Source organism: Uranotaenia lowii, chromosome 2 (genome assembly GCF_029784155.1).
Source record: "Uranotaenia lowii strain MFRU-FL chromosome 2, ASM2978415v1, whole genome shotgun sequence".
NCBI lineage: Eukaryota > Metazoa > Arthropoda > Insecta > Diptera > Culicidae > Uranotaenia > Uranotaenia lowii.
In genome coordinates this window covers 242,606,697-242,622,640 of record NC_073692.1, presented here as the reverse complement: position 1 = coordinate 242,622,640, position 15,944 = coordinate 242,606,697, and the positions used below count along the sequence as shown (strand labels likewise).

Below are 15,944 nucleotides of genomic sequence, written 5' to 3'. Positions count from 1 at the left end.
ATACACTTTGTTCACCATTGTGCAATGAATAAAATTTAATGACTTTTTTTTTATTTATATCATCTGATACAGAAGTTTGGTGAAAACATAAAAATAGAATTCTAAATGTTTTTGAAGTATATATTATTAATATTTCGGTCACTATTTTTTGTTTTGAAGAATTTCCTGATGTTTTATTTAGCGTTAACTATTTGTTAAAGCTCCGCCAGACAATCGAAACACAACTGCTGGGTTGGAGAAGCTGTATGAAATAAATATGTAAATTTTTGTACACTGTTCAACATAAACCTGATGTTGCAAATTAATTGAAATTTAAATTTAAAGTTGTAGAACAGAATATAAAAAAGTGTCTAAGGTGGTTGCTCACTTTATGGAGAATCATCAAAAAAATACCATTAGTGTACTCGGTTCACGTGAAAAATGCATTTGATATTTTACAAGCAACTTCAGAACTACATATATATAAGGGAGAATGAGGATACCTGATCCCTGGGGATACTTGGTTCCTTCGCTATATCTTGAAACCGAATCAAATATTCTAGAAAAATGTGCCAAATAGAACAAAACAACAATGCTGTTATCTCAACAAATATTTAAAAAAAATATTTTTCGAGCTATTGAACTTTGTTTGAAAAATTCAACAAAATGTGATTTGAAAATCTGTTTTTATCACTTTAAAATGTTTCCCACATGAAAATATTATAAAAAAATTTTTATTCCAATATGTCAGTCGTTAGAATATTGTATGAACTTCATAATGCCCTTATTTTCTAAACAATAGTAAACTCTCATTTTTTAAGAAAAAGTTTTTCTAAATGTATATTATGGGTTGAACTGACCTCTAGAGCCCAAAAAGATATTTTTTCTTCTAAATGGATCGTGATCATAAGTTATCACGAAATTACTACTATTTGTCCAATGGTGGAGGCATCCTGAATTAAGGATCAAGTCACCTTGAGTAAAGGATCAAGTATCCTTCAACTTAAAAAATATCACAATTTTTTCGTCTCACAAAAATGCTTCTAGTTCATCAACGGGTTCATGTATCGTTTAAGTTAGGGTTGCCATCCGTCCCGCAAAAGCGGGACATGTCCCGCTTTTTTGTTGAATGTCCCGCTGTCCCGCTTTTTCCTCAAAATGTCCCGCTTTTTTCAAGGAAAACTTAAAAAAAAAATCACAAACTAACACCGTAAAAAATCATAGTTTTTCCTCTTTATGATTAGGTATTTTTTATCGAAATAAGCAACACAACACAAAAAAAAATCAAATGGGTAATTTTTCTCAAAATAATCATCAATTTTTCAGAGCTTTCATAAGGCAAAACTAAAAAGCCCTGAAGTTACAATAAGATTCGGATCAATTAATCGATCTTGGAGCACGTTCAACAAATGAAATAACTTTAGTATATATGATGAAAATATTGCTTAAGTTGCTTCTAATTGATTAAAATAAAACTTTATTTTTTGACAGAATCTAAGTTCAATTGCCTTTCACATACCATCTTTTTCATCTTAATAAGTCGAGTATACAATGATTGAAACATTCTTGAGTTTCAAATTTTTGAAACAAATTTGAAATTTATTTGTTAATGCACAAAGGTTTTTTACACGATATGAAATTCGCTGTTGACATGTAAATAGGACTTGAAATATTTTTCTTAAATAACGTGGTAGACAAGGTTACTGAAATCATAGATAAATCTATAATTTCAAAGAATTTTGAGCAAATTTTCATCACAGAACACAGAATTTTGAAAATACTCACAGATTCAACAACATTTTAGAATTGCATACGTTTTTTCGATTTTTTTTTTACGTCGTTATACATTTTAATTTTTAATTATTAAATAGAAAATATGATAAGATTATTAATGTTCTTTGATTTTTCTCAATAAAAATGTTAAAAAGACGCAAATTGATATGACTTTTTAATGAAATTATTGAAAAAAACGTCACAGAAAACCATTACAGAATTTTTGGATAAAATTTTAGAACGTCAGGTTTTTTCATAATCAAAACACAGATTTTTTTTTGAAAACTTTGGTGTTGATTTGCGAGAACCGTGAAAAAAAACCGTACTCTTGGCAAAAAACCGTGCAAATAGAAGTCATGTGAGAAAACCTGAGCAAAATCAATTCGTGTTAAAAAAAATCATAGTGTACTTTCTTTAAATAACCTTGGCTGATGGTATACGTATAAGTATGGCAATAAAATTTAGCTTTTTTTAATAATTTCGTAAATGTCCCGCTTTTTTCTGCTGTGTCCCGCTTTTTTGTCGTGAAATGTCCCGCTTTTTTCTGAAAGTATCTGGCAAGCCTAGTTTAAGTTAAGGTTGGCAGAATTTTTTCCACTCCCATCCGGGCCTAGCAATTCCGGGCATTTTTCCAAAAAAAAACCTGGCAAAACCCGGGCATGGATTTCAATTTTTAAAATTCTAAAACTGGGCAAAATTTAGATTTAATTATACATAAAAGCAAAGAAAAAATGCAAAAAAAGTTGAAATTAATATTTCATTTATGTAATTGCAGACTTCCAAAAACTTGTTGGAACACTTAAATATTTAAAGGTTTATAAAAATAAAACAGCGAAATTATTTGAAACAACCGTTGAAAATTTCAATACCGTTAATCGATTTTGCCGAAACTTACTCAAAAACTTTGATTTTTTTGGTTTCTTTGTGAAAATTGTGAAAAAATCCGGGCAATATCCGGACTTTTTTCACGATATCCGGGCAACCGGGCCGGACCGGACTTTTTCGAAATTTTGCATCAAATATCCGGGCAAACCCGGATAAAACCGAGCAATCTGGCAAGCTTAGTTTAAGTATTTACGGACAGATTTTCATACAAATGACGGATTCACACTAGTTTCTCGGAAAAAAAATTAATTCAGACTACTTCTTAGTATTCTTCCTCGTCATACCATCAAGAAAATCTTAATGACAATTTTAATATCTAGAGTACCTCACAGAAATATCACAAGCTCAAATGCAGCATATTGATTTGCGTTATTATCGCGCTCCCTCTATAAAATTTCAATTTAACTGATGAAATGACGGAACTTGAATTTCATTAAATATCATAAACAGACCGGCTTGAACATCTTCCTTTTCTGTGACATTTAATTTCAGCAGGTAGAATAAAAATGCGGAACAAACCAAACGGAAGCCGCAAATTAGAGAACCTCCCCTCAGCATTCTGATTTACTTAATGGCGCCAACTTCAGCACCTCGTATGGAGTAGAAGCAGTTCGTCGTTCGTTATCTAGGAAGAGCATTATCGCCACATCCGTTTTGTTTTTCTCTGTACGTGCTATGCACACCAATTCCGAGTGCTAAGGTATTTGATTATACATATTATTCCGATATAAAGCCGATAGTGACCCGCTTTATCTCATTAGGGAACTGTATCGCCGCGAGCGAATGGAAATGAGATCCTTGAACAGCTCCTAAAAGCGCCCGTTGAGTTCGTCCAGAGTTTTGCTTCAGCCAGTCGGATCACTAATAAAATGTAAGCCGAAAGGACCGATATTTTTTTTCCCACGACTTGTGACTCATCAGCCGCCAGACGATTCTCCGATAGTTTGTTCGCTCATTCATTCATTCATTGATGAAGACGAAGGTTTAGTGAATTGATTCGTGTTTGCCGTTCCTGACCGGTTTGATCGTTCTGAATGACCAGCCGAAATTTGGCCAATATTGTTATAAGCCTATATGTCATTAGTAAATTGCCAATTGGAATGTTTTGATGGGTCACTCATGTTGATGTCTGGTGAACGGATGTTGATTTAAACTTAAGGTAAAAACACGCCACTGCACTGGAGCATGTTTTCTGACGTGATCCTTAGTTACTATGTATATATTTTTTATTCAGTAGATCACTACGCCGATTGACATTGGGAGCTGATTGAATTCTACTAAATTCAATTTTGTTAATTAGAGTTTCATGCAATAGTAATCGGAAACTTGGAAAGGCACTTACGATTGGTCATAGGCGTAGATATTGTGCAGTTAATAAAGATCATATTTTAATGATTTTTGCGTTAAAAATTCACAAATAAAAAGTATCACATCTATATATATAAAAATGAATTTCTGTCTGTCTGTCTGTCTGTCTGTCTGTCTGTCTGTCTGTCTGTTCCCTATAGACTCGGAAACTACTGAACCGATTTGCGTGAAACTTGGCAGGTGGGGATATTAGAGGCAGGGGAAGGTTCCTATTATGGTTTGAGACCCCTCCCTCTCTCATGAAGGGGGGGAGGGGCCTCCCAAACAAAAGATAATTTTTTGCATAACTCGAGAACCCATCAAGCAAATGGTATCATATTTGGCATGGGGTGGTATTTGGGAACGAGGAATATTTCTATGAATATTTGGTACCCCTCCCCCTTTCAGTGGCGTGACAGGAAGGGAAGAGGGGGGCTACCTTACAATTTTTCATATAACTCGAGAACTAATCAAGATATTGGATCCAAATTTGGCATGGAAAGGTATTTGGATACGCAAAATATTTCAATGATTATTTGAGACCCCTCCCTCTTTCCAGTTGAAAGGAGGAGGGGCCTCTTTCATATTTTTTTATATAGTTCAAAAACTAATAAAGCAAATGGACCAAATTAGGCATGGGAGGGTATTTGGATACGAAAAATATTTCTATGATTATTTGAGACCCCTCCCTCTTTCCAGTATCGAGATATAAAGGGGAGAGGGGCCTCTTTTATAGTTTTCAACATAACTAAGAAAGTAATTAAGCAAATGGAACCAAACTTGGCATGGGCGGGTATTTGGGAACGTGACATGTTCTAATGATTGTTTGAGACCCCTTCCTTCTTAAAGCGGGGAGGAAGGAAAGAGGGAGGGGAGTTTCATACAATTTTTACTGCATAACTTAAGAACTACAACAGCAAATGGAACCAAATTTGGCATGGAACGATATTTGGGTACGAGGAATGCTTCTATGAGTATTTGGTATCCCTCACTCTTTCGAAGAGGTGGATGAAAAGGGGGAGGCGAGGTCTCCCTCACAACTTTCAGTATAACTGGAGAGCTGATCAAGCAAATTGAACCATATTTGACATGTGAGTGTATTTGGATACGAGAAATGTTTCTATTATAAATTGAAGCCATACCTTTTAAGCGGTAAGATATAAAGGAAGAAGGGGGGGTTTCCATTTTTTTTTTGCATAACTCGAGAATTAATCGAGCAAATGAAACCAAATTTCATCATAATCATCAAAAAGTATTTGAGTACGAAAAATATGTTTATGAATATTAAGTTATCACCCCTCTATTGAAAGAAGACAACGGAAAAGGGGACGGTACTCCCTTTCAAGTTTATACATAACTAAAAAAATTTACTACTTAAATAAAACCAAATTTGGCATGGCATGGAATATAGGAAGGGAAGAGGGAAGCTTTCATTTAACTTTTATTTTACAAAATCCGAGAAATGGATAAAACTTAACAGGGAAAATCATTTTGGTATGACTCTATGATTATTTGACACATCATCCTCCTTTCAGTGAGAAGGTACATGGGAGGAGGGAGGTGAGCCCAATACAATTTTGTTAGCATATGTTCTCAATTTATGCTTACGAAGCCAACAAATGGAAACAAATATGGCATGGAAAGGTACTGGGTTACGAGATATGTTTCTACGATTGATATAGACTCTTATGCTTTACAGTGTAGAGAGGGAAAGAAAGAAAGGGGCTCCATACAATTTTTGTTGTTAAACTTAATACTTATCAACAAATGGAACTATATTTGATATAAGAGGATTTTTGGGAACGAAAAAAATGTTTATTAAAGATTACAATCTCCATTCAGCTGGGTGTGAAGGTAAGGACAGGGGAGGGCTCTTTAATCAGTTTTTTAGCATAAATCCAGAACATATCAAGCAAAAACAACCATACTTTATAAGTTAGATAATTTGCGAACGATTAATTTGGGACCCTTCTTTTTAGGGCGAAACTTAAGGAAACAGATGAAAATTATCAGATCTTTAAAACAAATTTACAGATCAAGATTGAGAATATAAGTTATGGTTTGTGTTGCAATTTGAAACTCCAGCAGAAGCCTTCATTTAATAGTGGTTGCATATTAATTTCGTCATAATTTGATTTAAAATAATACCAAAAACAATAAAAATTTGAATGATTTCTGAAAATATCATTTGATTCTGAAAGGTGTAGCAAAGCACACCGGGTCAGCTAGTAACAAATAAAAAGGTATGTGTACACAAAACTATTTAATGAAAGAAAAAGTTGAGCAATTAAAGGTTTAGCTCAGCAAGATATCGAGTCGTTCAAACAAGCTATCGAATTAAACGCTACTGCTGCTCCTGAAATGGTTTAGCGATTCGCGAGCTCGTGTCGGTCATTTGAGTTGCCATAGTTGAGGGCCACCAATATTGCGACTGCGTCTAGAAGTTGGATTTTGATTGAACTGGACCTGTCTACTTTAAGGTGATGCCGGCAGTTCCGAGGAACAAAACCGGACATCAATTTGGAGAGTCGTTGAGGTGAGTTCTGAGATTTTTTTTCGTTGCGCGTAGTTCTCCATTTTTGGTTGGTGTTTATGAGCGTTTATATTGTTAGGGATCGTTCTGGGAGGAATTAGATGGAGAGAAAAAAATTGTCCGATTTCAGCGGCAGTTTTTTTTTCTGAATGGAGGGCCGTACAGTGTCAAGAGCAACCACAAGTGGAACAAACAAAGAATGCAATTTCAGTTCAACCGCAGAGTAATTTAAGAATAACACACAAAAACTGTGCTAACAAAACACGCATTAATTTGCAAACCATTACCAATTTCGCACTTATTACTCATTTTTTACCACTTTTGACATTTGTCGAAAGAGTGGAATTGTTCCAGTATTTACAATTGAAGCGCACGGAAGATGGTAATGTATTTTAGGAAAACAAATTCCGGAATAGGAAGATGTTTTGTTTAGATGAAAAATGGATAAAGATACGCGAACAGAAAATTGTATTGAATGAACTCTTTTGTACATTTTATTTTACGATCTAGATACATTTATGAAGAGTTTAGGTATTCATCAATTGTCAAATTTTCTACTCAAAAATCTTCCAATGTTTAAGAGGGACTATAGATCAGTTAATTGTTTAATTGTGCTTGTCCCTCAGCTCATAATAAAGGTTTCGAAATTTCCAATGACGAGAAATAGTTGATTCTTTCAAGGAGGAAAAAATTAAAACCTCTATGCAGTTAGTCTCCAAATTGTACGGCTTAAAATTTTAGTAAATAACCAATACCATAAAACGTGTTGCAAAATTGATTCTGTAGTACAAGTTTATTCGCAACGCCTATTGAATGAGGTTTCTAAACATTGTAGATGCAGTCAACCTTCAGATCTCCTTAATGGATTTTTTAAGCTCACTATTGTGCCTCAGGGTTCTTGGCGTGCATCTAAAGCTGCTTCACGGAGTTGAAATTAGACGAAATGGGAACCTTTCAATGCATTTAAAGATTCTTCCCAATAGTCACTCTCGTGCAGCTTGAGCGATTTTCCCGGATTCGATACCGGACGGAATCAGGCCCGTGCGAAGGACGCCTCCAGGGTGGTCCTTATTCGGAACCACCAATTTGTTTGAAAAAATAGTCTAAGCAGTTTTGTTTATAAATTTGAAATCAAAATTTTGGAAATTTAAGAATTTTAAGTTCGGACATAAGAATCAGTGCACAGATTTAGAATTTATAAAGTATAACACCAGATTTCAAAATAAATTATCCAAAAGTAAAATAAACTTCAAACTCGGTTAGAAATTACCCATGATTAAAAATTGTTAATTTAAATTCCTTTTCTACATTTTCAATTGAAGGGTTTAAAAAACAACATGTTCAACGTTATACTGACAATGTTCAGGTTGGAAAGTGGGTGATTTCTTGAATGATCAAAAAGAAACTGATATAATTATAAAAAAGGATTCCCCAATTATGTTGTAAAAATTGAAAGCACGAATCATATACTAATTTAGTTAACATTGCTCATTAAAATTTAGCATTTCAGCTTCTTTAAATCATTCTCTGATTTTTTATAGATTTATAAAAAAAACTAGCAGACCCGGTAAACTTCGTCTTACCATGTTAAACTTGGCGTCTAATTTCCATTTTTTCTTTGCTGTTTGACTCTTTAAAAAAGCATCAAATCTTGAGTTGTTAATCGTCTCGCTTTCTTGAACATATCCTAGTTTTTTTTACACATCCATATTTTCCGGTTGTTCGAATTGTTCCGCCTAATTATCTCGGAATCAAATCTAAGAACTTCAACTCAATTCTACGGGTCTTTTCATAAATTATCAAAACATTTGCTCCAATCAATCTTACATGCATTTTACATGAATACTTTTCATTTACATTTCTTTGATTTGGATGCTAAATAAACATATGTTGATTATATCTATGTTTCATTTATTGTATACCATTTAGTTGATTTACTCCGCTTTGCTCGAGTTCACTTTAAGGTTGAAATCGAAATTAAAAGTTTCTCATTTATTGGAATTTATTGCATATGAAACTTTATGGAAGAAGAATTTTGAATATCGCACAATTTTTGGAGTATTTTCCCAACATTCTGCCTAGCGCAGCACTTTTAGCTCCCGAATATTTAGCTTTAGATGGTCTATTTTTAAGAACTGAAGAAAAAATAAACATTTGAGAAAATTTTTTAAAAATCATTTTCAAGCAGATTTTTGTTCACTATCCTCACCCTTGGAAGCAGTTGTTATTAATATCCATATTTTCATCAAAATCATGCCCAAAAATATCATCATATCATCCATTCATCCATTTTTTTCATTTGTTCGAGCAAAGAATGCAAATTAAATTCCTTTGAACATTAACCCAATAAATCAATTAAACGATTGGTTTTGAAATGAGAAAAAATTTGTTTACATTTTTTGCCATTCAACTGAATTACAGCATTTATATTTTCTTTTTTATCCTAAAAGACACACCTGCCAATTTAAATTATTGTTGTCTGATTTAAAATTTTCCTGAACAGTGTTGAAGATGATCTGCGATTTCATTTAAGAATATGTGATATTTTCAAGATTCAATAACATTCAACTGGAAATTAAAATTATATAAAAAAGGACCAATCTGTTAAGGCTACGATGAATTAATTCATTCAATTTTCAGGAAATTTTCATGTGAATCTACCTCGAAACCTTAAAAAAAACATTTAAGTGTCTTTTTTTTATTATAAATTGTTATTTTCATTAAAGAAACATCGGGGCAAGTGCAAATGGATATCATCACAGTTCATCTTTCATATTCTTTCAAAAAGAAAAGACTTTAAAATGAATTTAATACTTGTTCCTGTTTGTCTTTTTTATCACCGTTCATTAATATATCTGCAGTTTTTCTCCAGAATAAAATAATGGTTGGTACTTCAATTTCACTGAATACTGTTTTACCATAAGACCTTCATTTACAAAGACATTTAATAATTTGGTATATTTTAGAGAAAAATTAATATATATTTCATGGTAAAAGGCGCGTTGCCACTTGTTTCACCGTGTGAAATGACAGGAGTTAATATTATTTTCAACACTTTCAGGTCGTAATAAAAACTTATTAAAAAAATTCTGCTTCTGCTACCAAAACAATTATACTTCTGGAATATTAATAACAAAAAAAAATTCAACAAAAAAGCGGATCTAAAGTCTCTTCTATGTAGCCAATATATGTTATACAAAAACACACGTTAATGTTAAGTCCGTACTTGAATTCTGTGTAAACAAACAGGGAACCTGTAAACAGATATTCAGTGAACGATTTAAAAAAAAGATAAGTTTATTTAGTCAGGTTGTTTATTTGGGCCCTACCTTTTATAAATTAAGAAATAATGTATACATTTTTGTCAACGTTGAACGTTTGTACTTCTTTTCATAAACATCAATCCTGTATAATCCATTTTAAAGGACAGGCTCTTGTACAGTTCATGTGTATGTTGATTTTCAACGGATTTTGTGGTTGTTCTGTAAATTTAAAGGCGCTTGATACACCTTCAGTACAGCACATTTGTGCATGTTTGAAACATGTTTCTATGCGTATTGGATTATAAACCAAATCTTTCCACTTTTTTTTTTCAAATGTCCGTAAATAACTATTTTTATTATCATTTACGTAATTTTAGGGCAATTTCCGACCGTTTTTAGAATTTTTATAGTTTTTTTTTCTCATGGTTTGATGCATTTCTTTGTTTTTTTTGTCATTTTTGCTATTTTTGTCGTACTTCATCATTTTTCAGTTGATTTTGTCATTTTTAGTCTTTTTATTGTATTTGATTTTGATTTTTTTTTATTTTTCAAATTTTTTGTAATTTTTGAATACTTTGTAACTTTCTAAAAAAACTTTTGTTTTTGTTGTTGTATTCTATCACCATTTCTGAACGTAAAAACGTATGTTTGGTGTTTGTCTAAATTATGTTGGTCCTGTTATAGAGAAAACTAAAAGGTAATGTCGCTTCTAAAAACCGTTCGGATGTTGCCAAAATCGAATGTTGCCAAAATCGAATGTTGCCAAAAACGAACGGGGTCTGTATTTCACATGCATTAGTACTAAATTCATATTTTTCAGACAACAATTCCTTCTTTAAATAACACGAATTAAAGTTTAATTTTTTCAAATAGTTTAAATGGTTTTGATTTGATCGGCAAAATATCAATCTGGGTCACATCTAGGCGTCATTAATTACTCTGTGCTGTAAAAATGATCTTGGAATCAAGAAGAAAAAACACATCTAGGCTTCATGTGGTCACCACATGCATCGAAATTATGCTTGGTTGAGAAATGCGCGCCCAAATATTCCTACAAAACAGTATGCTATGCCATAGTTACTAACATCCTACGACGTTTGCTTGCGACGCCTTGACCATAGAGACGAAAAACAAACCGCCCGCCCGACGCCCAAAGTAAAGAAAATCTCGAAAAAATTGAAGGCCATGACTTTAATTTGATTCAATTTATTACAAATTTAATGATTACGGCAATTAATGCGACTTTTTGTTGTTTTTATTCGATATAAACCGATTCGCATGCCCACAGAATATTCTAAAAATAATTTCATTTGAATCGGTTGGGTCAATTCGGAGGAGTAGTACTACAAACACCGTTACAAGAGAATTTTATATAATAGATATATGATTGATTCAAGATGATTTATTGTAGATTTCGAGCGCAGGTTTGGTAACTTAAAATTTTAAGTTTGAATTCTTTGTCGCTGTCTGCCATCATGTCACCATCTACCGCCCAGTTAAGCGGTTTTTCAACTTCAAACATGTGTAATAAAAAAACGACGGCAGATTTTTATTCGCTTTCTTTTCCAATACATCTCAAAACTGATCTACTTTAAATAAAAAATTTAGTGGAATGCGAAAAATGTACGCTTTTAAAAATAATTAACTAAACGTTGAGGTGTTCAACTGGCCCTATTACCGCCCACTCGACTTTTTCGGGTATCGATAATGTTTTCTTAAGGAAAAACTATCTAACAACACGGAAACTGTTCTTTTTAATATTGTCCATGTAACGAGCTGTCAAAACCATATTTTAGATCTTGAGAGAATACATTTTGTGAAATCTTTCCCGCAAATTTTGTACAAATTTTAACAAAGTGCGTTGACTGACAAAATGATGATTCCCGGCAAACAGCCTCGAGTAATCGGTTACTTTCAGCGATAAAACATCATTTTCTAACGTAATCAAACTAAATGCTTCTTACAATTTACACTTTTGACACAATACATGCGTTAAAAACAAAGAAATTGTGCGTGACCGGTAATTAGGAACCCACACTTTTATTTATACACCAATTACCGCCCATCACTAAACGCTTCAAAAAACAACAACTATTGAAAAAATCGAAAATTTTCCGATGCAAATATATTCTACAAAAATCAAACTATCGTTTCAAGTCGATTGTAGGACAAATAGGTTCTATTTAGTAAACAAAACCCCCTTTTTCCCTAGGAGCACAGTTATGCTTAGTTCGCTAACAGGCGTCGAATTCAATAATTTGACCGGAAACGAAAAACCAAATATTTTATTTCTGGCTATAGTTAGCATAATTAAGTGATGATTTTTCAGTGAAATGGTCGAACAATGATGCAAACACAGAACACAGGTCTTATTTTAGGAGAAAAAATTCCAGTTTTTTCGAAATACACACAAAAGGGTGATTTTGGGCGGTATTTGAATATTGGGTCAGAAAATTTACACAAAACTTTGTTTTTATTATCAAAAATTTAAACTTCCAAAAAGATTATTTTTTTTACAAAAGTTTACGAATGGAAAACAAAAATATTATCAAAAAATGCAAAAAGTTTTTTTGAATAATTTTCATCGGTAAATCTAATAAAAACGATTCTGTAAAATTCGGTTAATTTATTAGAAAATTGAAAAAAATATGAAGATGAAAAAGATAAGTTTTCGATCAATTTAGAAGGAAACATTTTCAATAAATACATCTTATCATTTCATAAACTAACTTTAAAAATTAATTTGATTATTCAAGAAAACAGCATTCTGGAGCCTACGTTTAAAAAATTTGGTAAATTTTTGCATCCAGAACTCTTATCTTTTGTCAAATTTTGTCTGTCACCTCTAGTTTTGGTGATATGATGTTTATTAATTTTAAAATGAAGCTGAGTTAAGTTTTGAGTGAAATCTCAAGTGAGTGAGTTCTGATTTTTTTTATTATGCTTCACTCAATTAAAGAATAATATTTTGATGAATAAAATTAAAATTATCTGGAAAAAGTTAAATTGTACAGTTTTTCAAAACTTGAAAACATATCTTTACTATAGTATTACATTCACTACTGAAAAAGGTTTAAAAAAAAAGATTTCATTTCTTTGAACAAATTTGTTGAATCCTGCATAACGGTTAGATGTTTGTATTAAAAAAATGTCTTAAATTCAATTTTATTAAAAAGAATTCAAAAAATTTCTTTTAAATTCCCGTATATTACAAAATGGGGTATAGAAAACAAATAAAAATCTGGTATAACTTTTTTTGCAGAAGTTCAAAGTACCTACTTGTGGTCTTGAGAAAAGTTAGCTGGCTGAAAACCTGTGTTGTTAATTTTCAAGGTATTGTCAATAAATACAGAGATTCCTTGAATATTTTTTACCTACTTTCAAAAGTTACTTAAAAAATAAAAGCTGATAGAAAAAAAAAATCTAAATGCATATTTGGATTCAGAACACTCAAATTATTCATAGTAAGTTCTTAAATTGATGCACCCTGAAAAAATGTGAATTTTGTGACATTGAGTAAATTATCAAAACCCTTTTGAATATGAATTTCAGTATTGAAAAGAACAAGAAAAAAAAATGAGGCTGAAAATTATTTCTTGAAGAAATAAGCTTAAAATTTGTTTTTTTTTTATTCGAGATAAATTTTACTTTTTATGAGCTTCTTAAAAAAATCAGATTTGATTTGTGGTTCTGCATAAAATGCGGATTAACCTCGGAAATATCTAAATTTTGGTGGAAATTGTAATTACTGGAAACTATTTCCAAGCATATTGTAAGCTTAAAAATGGAAAATATTGCAAGAAGACACATCTAATAGTCCTAATAAATCATTTAACACGCAAATTTCGAGTTCATTAACAATAAAATATTAAATTGATAAATCATCTGTTCTCGTTACTATTTTCTTATTCGAGTTGTGGAATGATTCCAAGCTCATTATTCAATATATTTCATACTGAAATCAAATGTTTCAATACTAACTTTAGTTCCTTAACACTAATTACTGGATTTTTTTATGCAAATGTCGAAAAACGTAGATTTATTTTTTTTTTCCTATGGAATGTATGAAGAATCTCATAACAACTACGTCATCATGCTCGGCGTGGGCTAACGTTCACGCATGATTACGGTACCCTATAATTCAAATCAAATATTCTGGACCAGATCAAACTGAATGCCCTAAACTAAATTTCGAGATAATTGAGTTTAAAGTTCACAGCTCGGCCTATCGGTACCATTTGTAAGATATCTCATAAGATCATCTTATCAACAAATTTAGACACTTTTCAATGCATTGAGGCTGTACTGGTTGATTAATGATTCCTACCGATAGATTAGGAGAAATGGAAAACAAAATTCAATGGACTCAGTTTGGTCTGGTTGAACGAAAATTTATACAAATGCTGACGATCCGCAGCATGAAGTTCTTGACCAAAAGAGCGCAATTCATCATTAAAATAATCAGTTTCAGTTCTTACCGAGCCGAAAAGCAGTTTCAGATCGCAAAACCGAACAGATTATTCCTTACAAATCTTTTTTTTTATCAAATGGCTCTCAGTTCACTTTGCAACGCATTTTTGCCATTTCCACTGCCTGTAGCATTGATTTTTTTCAATAAAATCTTCAAAAATAGAAAAATCAACCTGAATTTCGTAGAGTAGAAGTTTAACATGTTTTTCATCCGCTGCCAAAGATAGCTCATTTTTTTCAATTTGGCGTTCAGTTCGGTCTGGTCGAATCCTGACCCGTCATTCCGTCAACTGGGGCATCATGCAACACTTTTAAACTTCAATGGCTTCTAAAAACTAAAAAAAACGAACACAAACACAGACAGGATCTCAATGAAACTTGTCGTTTACTCGAATAGATTCCTTTTTACTTAACTCTGAGCGTACAACTTTCGAAGAAATGATGGCTAGCATCTTAAAAATGCTTAAACCACCAACCCACAGAAAGTGTACTATGTGTGCCGTGACCGGGATTCGATCTCATGACCGGCTTAGACATGGCTTAGAAGACTTGAAGTCTATCCTACACCATGGGCTGCGGCACAAAAACATGTAATTTATACCCTTCTAAGAGAAAAGGGTAAGTTGCAACAACCTTTTTTTTAATAAAAAAAAAATCAAATGATATTTTAATATATTTGTGATGTTTTAACCCATAAAGCACCAATAGCAATAGTTATTGGTTTTGTTCGAATTAAATTTTATTTTATTTTTTTGTCATAAACGTTTTAAAAGACAAAGCATAAAGGTGCTGCATACATTTAGGGGTAAAAAATACTACAAAAAATTAATGGATGAAATTTAAAATTAACAAACACGTGATGGAAAACCATCATATTCCAGCATGTGGAAACGAGATTTGAAAGATGAATATTTGATTTGTATTTTGATGCGTATTAGCCCAAACATGTAACTGAACTATAGAAATATTTATTTATAAAAAATATTTGGTGATTGTCCGAAAAATATTTTTACGTCAACACTATTGGTACCAATATAAACCAAACCAATAAAAAGTTTGTAGGCGCCAATAAGCCAATATGTCGTACTGGGTAAAGTTTTTACGGCATCGAAAAATGTAAAATGTGTACTTTTGCTCGATTTTTAAATTTTCGATGTAAACCAAAAACTTAAAAAAAACTTACGATTTGAAAAAATATGGCATCATTTTCTTATTATTAAATAATAACTTTTTAACCTACATTATATTAAAATAAAAATTGAAAAAGTTTTGTGGTATGAAAATGTTGCATCTAACCCTGCTGTTGAAGAATGCCCCATTTGACGGTAACGATTGTAAGTGGTATCATTGAGCCAATCCGTCATTCTGGGTTAAGTTTTCTACGGCATCGAAAAACGTCAAAAGTTTGTATCTCATTTGCTCGATTTTTTAAATTTTCTGTGAGAATCAAAACCCTTGAAAACCTAGCTTAACACATTAAGGACTGCGACAAAATCTTGGCTGGGAAACACCGAAATTCGGCATGCTGTATCTCACAAATCACTGGATCAAATTTTGATAATTGAGTATACTTGGGTTACCAAAAATGTTGTGTTTAGTTTTGTCCAATAGGGTTTCATTATTAAAGTTATAGCCGTTTAATTATGGCTCGAAGTATAGCACGCTCGCGGCGAGCGAAAAAAAATGAGATATCT

The 15,944-nt window shown here is 32.2% G+C and overlaps 1 protein-coding gene across 3 annotated transcripts in view; it reads right to left on the bottom strand.

Moving 5' to 3' along the window:
* Positions 1-15,944, bottom strand: part of LOC129742369 (aquaporin AQPAe.a) — a 219,525-nt gene that overhangs the window by 175,512 nt on the left and 28,069 nt on the right. The gene's annotated exons all lie outside the window — the stretch shown is intronic.